This window comes from Peromyscus leucopus, chromosome 9 (genome assembly GCF_004664715.2).
Source record: "Peromyscus leucopus breed LL Stock chromosome 9, UCI_PerLeu_2.1, whole genome shotgun sequence".
Classification (NCBI taxonomy): domain Eukaryota; kingdom Metazoa; phylum Chordata; class Mammalia; order Rodentia; family Cricetidae; genus Peromyscus; species Peromyscus leucopus.
In genome coordinates this window covers 72,794,092-72,800,050 of record NC_051070.1, presented here as the reverse complement: position 1 = coordinate 72,800,050, position 5,959 = coordinate 72,794,092, and the positions used below count along the sequence as shown (strand labels likewise).

At 48.6% G+C, this 5,959-nt stretch overlaps 2 non-coding genes across 2 annotated transcripts; both read right to left on the bottom strand.

The window, feature by feature from the left end:
* Positions 1–187: 187 nt before the first annotated feature.
* On the bottom strand, positions 188–259 carry Trnap-agg. The gene has a single exon. It is a non-coding gene; the product is annotated as a tRNA-Pro (tRNA).
* Positions 260–552: 293 nt separating this feature from the next.
* Positions 553–625, bottom strand: Trnat-ugu. The gene has a single exon. It is a non-coding gene; the product is annotated as a tRNA-Thr (tRNA).
* Positions 626–5,959: the final 5,334 nt, after the last annotated feature.

Below are 5,959 nucleotides of genomic sequence, written 5' to 3'. Positions count from 1 at the left end.
CATGATATAAAAAAAGAAAAGAAGGGGAAGGGGTTGTTGTGGACAAGAGGACCGAGACAGAAGCCCACTGCCGCGTAATAAGCACAGCGGCCTCTCCCAGAAAAGTAGATTGCTCTTTGTTTTGATTAATGATACTTGGAATGACTTCCGTGTTCGTTTTCCAAGCGGATTTCACGACTCAAAAACAGGGCTCGTCCGGGATTTGAACCCGGGACCTCTCGCACCCTAAGCGAGAATCATACCCCTAGACCAACGAGCCGCCGGCAGACTCGGCTTGTACTTCTGCCCCAAGGCTCATGTTCGGTCGTAGGTGTTGGGATCCACGGTGGCGCAGCGCCTTCTGCTGGAAGGCCGAGCGCCGGGTCCCACTCACAAAGCTAACCGCCGGCCTCGCGCGGAGTCCCGGCTGGGTGGCCCCGCAGCTTCCGGTGGCGGAAGCGCGGCGCGAGGCTGAGAGGCCGCAGACCCCGGGTGCAGGGCGGACGGGCGGGGGGACGCACGTTTGCTCAAGGGCGGCCCCTGCGCAGACCTGAAAACAAAAAGGAGAGCCGAAGGCCCCAGCGAGATTTGAACTCGCGACCCCTGGTTTACAAGACCAGTGCTCTAACCCCTGAGCTATGGAGCCCTCACCTGAGCGGTGCCTTCCTGCTCCTCTTCTTATAGATATGCATTGTCAACCTGTCCGTCTGCAGGGCTGGGCGGGGTTCGTCACCTGGGAAGTTCTAAGATCTCCCGATGCAAACACGGAACGTTCCCTTGTCCCGTTCGTTCCTGACGTGTTCTGCTTCGAGCAGAGCCGCCCTCGGACCGGCATCTCCGTCTTCAGTCTTGGTGACTGAAGCGGGGCCTCCCGCAAGTGCGCGGAAAGGACCCGGCCAGTGTTCACGGGAGCTGCAGACACGAGGGGACCGACCCCGAGGAGGTGCAGCGCCCGAGGACCGCGGCCAGGCTTAGCCCGCGCCCGCCTGTCTGGATGGAGCAAACCTGAGCTTAGCCTGCTTTTCTGCCGTGAACGCCTCTCTCAAAGGCTCAGGAGCAGGAGCAATCGATGCATTGCACAAGTTTATCCCTTCCTTAAGGGCACAATGACACATCTTTGCTTTAAAGAACAAAATAAGATCTGCATTTGAAAGCTTTTTCAAATCCTTGTTTCTATAAACAAGAACAAAAACATGCATTAACTTAGGAAAAACTCCACGGCTATTCTCTACGGAAATACAGTCACTCATTACACTCCCTACCTCCTGTCTTGTGTAAATGATGCTGCTGACCTCAATTTTTTTTTTTAAAAGAAATGAATGAGCTCCGTTAATTAGGAAAATAAGGCATCTGCAGTTCTTGATCCGGGGTTGAGTCCAAGAGGCCTCACCAAGCTGTCCTGTGCACAGAGTAGGGCACGCAGGGTTTTTGTGTGGCCCACCTGGACCTGCGTCTCCCGGCACTCCCTGGCCACTGGCCCTCAGCCTTTCTACGGTGGCCCTGTCCTCCACACCCCAAGGGAGCCACAGGGTTCGTTCTGTAAGACTCAGTTACTACGTCACTTGGTTATTTAAGGTCCTAGTGCGCTCGTTCGGAAATGAGAGCTCACTGTCATCCTCGTCGTCTTTATTGTTATAATTTTCAGAGAGGGGCTTTGGACAAAATCAGTGTAAGTCAAAACTGCCCTTCCACCTCGCTGTTTCTCCTCTCCCTCATCATCCTCTGGTCATGTTCTTGGCGCCTCTCCTTTTCCTAGAATATATTCCTACACCCTCCCCGGGTCACAATTTGGTGGGCGCATTTCCATTCTCTACATGGACTGATTTATTCTCCTTTACTGATTATCTGTTACATATTTAAGATAATTTTTAAATAATTAAAAGAACATTCCAAAAAAAGAAGTCAGGGCAGTAACCACGGACCTGACAGTGGTCTGTCAAAACAAATCAACTTTTCACCAATAGATCCTATCGACATTCAGCCTTTCCTATTCCTAGGAATCATACCGGTATCTTTGCCAAACTCCCACGTTTTCCTAGTCGACCAGAGCTCACCGTTTACTTCGGCCCCTTCCAGCTGAGATCTGCGCCATCTCTCTGTGTTCAAGTGTGCCTGGACATCCTAAGGTTCCACTGAGCAACTTGACTCCTAGCTGGGAATCACAAGAATATTTTATTACGTTTTTGCTTGTTTGTTTGGCTTCCATTTCCCCTTACATTTTTATCCTGAAATACTTTAATCCTAGTAATGGAAATAAGCAAAGATCCTCTAAACAGGGAGACACCAAAAACATTCAGAATGTGGTCCAGCAAGACAGCGGGCTGCCCGGCCTCCATCTTTGGTGGGCGTAGTTGCAGGCGAGATTGTGGAAGCTTGTTAGCAGACAAGGACGAGGCTTGGGGTCTGCTGTGACTATTGGCACACGAAGCTGAAGGAGTTATACTGATGAAGGCACCCTACGTGTTTAAGATTGTAATTTTTGCCTTTCCTTAGTCGGTCATCACTTGTAACTGGAGGGGCCGTTGGTCATTACTCAAATCCCCATCCTCTAGGGCTGACGTTTTGGTCTGTGATCAACGTTTCCCCTCCTCCCAGATTGGCTCTGACTTTTAAAGGGTTGATGCGTGGTTTCCTTGGCTGGTCACTGTCGATAATGGGTTTATTTCCTGAAGCAGGTTGTTGTAAAGTCTTGGGCTCAAGAGAAACACCAGGCAGACTGTCCAAGCTTTATTTGATGCCAGACAGAGTGGTGAGCTCCAAAGGAAAAGACCTCAGACCACCGAAAAGAGCAAAGGTGGCCATTTTGGCCTTCAGGAGAGAGAAGGGGTCCTACACTGTGAGGAAGACGTTTTGTCAATATGTGACTTTGAAGATGTGGGGGAAGGTGGGAAGCCCAGAATGCTTAGTCAAACTGGTATCCATCACACAGAATGTGCCTGCCACCTGTGGCCTAATTAGCTTAGGGTCTGGCTGCCTGAGGAGCTTGTGTCTTAGTTAGGGTTCTTGTATCTATGGTAAGTGTCTTATAGTTCTATTACTTGAAGACACACCATGACCAAGGCAGCTTAAAGAAGGAAGCGTTTAACTGGGGGCTGGCTTACAGTTTCAGAGGGTTTAGTCCATGAACATTATGGTGGGGAGCATGGCAGACATGGAGCTAGAGTACTGAGCTCACGTTGGATCTGTAAGTTACAAGCAGAGAGCAGGCTCAAGACTGGGCCTGGAGGGGACTTTTGAAACTTCAAAACCCACTCCCAGTGACACACCTCCTCCAACAAGGCCACACCTCCTAATCCTTCCTAAACAGGTCACCAACTGGGGGCCAACCATTCAAACACATGAGCCTGTGTAGGCCATTCTCATTCAGACCACCATAATAAAACACCATGACCAAAAGCAACCTGGGGAGGAAAGGGTTCATTTCATCTTATAGTTTCTATTCCATCATCCAGGGAAAGGGCAGGAACTCAAGGCAGGAACCTGAGACTGGAGATGACCCAGAGACCATGGAGGAGTGATGCTCCCTGGCTTGCTCCTCAATACTTGCTCCATTTTCTTTCTTACAGCACCCAGGGCCACCTGCCCGGGGGATGGTACTGTAATGAGGCAAGACAGTGCAGGGGTTCCTCCATCTCGTAGTCTTGAGGAGGCCATTTCAGGTTTGTCTAAATTTGATCTCCTTGATGGAGAATCCCACGGAAAATTACCCAGCTCCGTTCTAGGAACCTGGGGTCAAGTTGCTTCTGTTAAACTGTTCCTTCTGCGGAGCACCGCCCACCCCCTGCAGCTGCTGAGTGAAATGCCGGGACATGGTGTTTGATTTCAAAAATTCCTGTGCTCTGGACACTCAGGGCTACACTTAAGTCCTGAATTCCTGCATACAGTCCCAGCAGGCTGGAATAAAGACTTCCAATTGGCTACAAATTTTGTCTGAGCGGTCGTCTCTGGGGAGCTCCCTGTACTACTCATCATGAGCTGGGCCTTCCCACATCCATCATCAAGCAAGAAAATGCACCACAAGCTTGCTCACAGACCAGTCTGGTGGGAGGGGTGTTCTAGTTAGGGTTTCTATTGCTGTGAAGAGACACCATGACCATGGCAACTCTTACAAAGGAAAACATTTAACTGGGGCTGGATTATAGTTTCAGAGGTTCCGTCCATTATTGTCATAGCAAGAAGCATGGCAGCATGCAGGCAGATAGATGTGGTGTTGGAGAAAGAGCTGAGAGTTCCACATCTTGATCTGCAGGCAACAGGAAGTGAACTGTGTGCCACACTAGACATAGCTTGAGCATAGGAGACCTCAAAGCCCGCCCCCACAGTGACACACTTCCTCCAACAAGGCCACACCTCCTAATAGTGCCGCTTGCTATGGGGGCCATTTTCTTTCAGACCACCACAGGGTATTTTTCTTATTTTTCCTCTCTCACAAAGAAAGAAAGAAAGAAAGAAAGAAAGAAAGAAAGAAAGAAAGAAAGAAAGAAAGGAAGGAAGGAAGGAAGGAAGGAAGGAAGGAAGAAAGAAAGAAAGAAAGAAAGAAAGAAAGAAAGAAAGAAAGAAAGAAAGAAAGAAAGAAAGAAAGAAAGAAATGAAAGGCCAAAGAGAAATATCAAGGGAAAAAGTCAACCAGCAGGGTGGTCAGGATCTTCCGAGGCAACACTGTGGAGGCTGAGGTCTAGACAGCCTTACCATAGCACAAGACTGCTGAGGCTGACTTTTATTTATTGGTTGGTTGGTTGCTTGGTTGCTTGGTTGCTTGGTTTTTGAGACAGGACTCTCTATGTGGTCCTGGCTATCCTGGAGCTCACTATGTAGACCAAGCTGGTGAGGCTAACTTTTGAAGATGCCTTTTGCTCTTTAAAAATAAGTACATCTTTTCTTTTCTTTTTCCTTTTTGAGATTGGGTCTCACTATGTCACCCTGGCTGGCCAGGAACTCACTGCCTTCCAAGCGGAACTCCCAAGGAATGGGCGAATGCATCACACCCTACAAAATAAACAACAGGAGACTTCCGTTAGCATCATCTGTGCAGACACGTGTCTTGGTTTATTTGTACTTTATGTCGGATGAAAACCAGAAATGAAGAGTATACTAAAATCCCCCAAGACAAACTTTTGGAAGTTTGTGATTAAAAGTCTTTAAGAATTTACTGACCTGAAATACTGCATGGGGAGCCTGTCGACTCCACCCATGGAGCAAAAGGCCCAGGGTCCCTAAAAAGTGCTGCATTTTGCACAATAGAGAAACCTGCACCAAGGTGGGCATGGAAGAATTAGTTTCCATTTGTCCCACAGCCATTCTTCTCCCACAGTCAAGAGGCAGAGGAACGATCTTACGCGGTCTAATTATTGGGTAGTAAACTTGGTATCTCTATTCATGAAGCCAGATGGTTTAGTTTTGGTTTTCTAATATTTATTTATTTATTTTTATATTTTTTTTCCAGTTTTTCGAGACAGGGTTTCTCTGTGTAGCTTTGCGCCTTTCCTGGAACTCACTTGGTAGTCCAGGCTGGCCTCGAACTCACAGAGATCCGCCTGCCTCTGCCTCCCGAGTGCTGGGATTAAAGGCGTGCGCCACCACCGCCCGGCCTAATATTTATTTTATCTTAGGTGTATGCAGTACTCTTGGAGGACACAAGAGGGTACTAGAGTGTGTTGGAGCTCCTGGAATTGTCCTTACAGGTGGTTAAAAGCCACCATGTGGATGCTGGGAAACAAACCAGGGTCTTCTGGAAGGGCAGCACATTCTCCTAACACAGAGACGTCTCTCCAGCCCAAGACAGGTTTTGTTTTATTGTTATTTTGTTTGAGACAGGGTCTTGAGATACAGCTTTGGCTCCCGAGTGCTGAGATCACAGGCAGGCACCATCCTGGCCTGGCTCCTGACAGTTTTTTAGAGCCGATTGTGGAAGCAGACAGAACCAGAAAAGCCATCCCCAAACCACAGATGACCATTACTTTGAATCTAGCTAAGCAAGCAT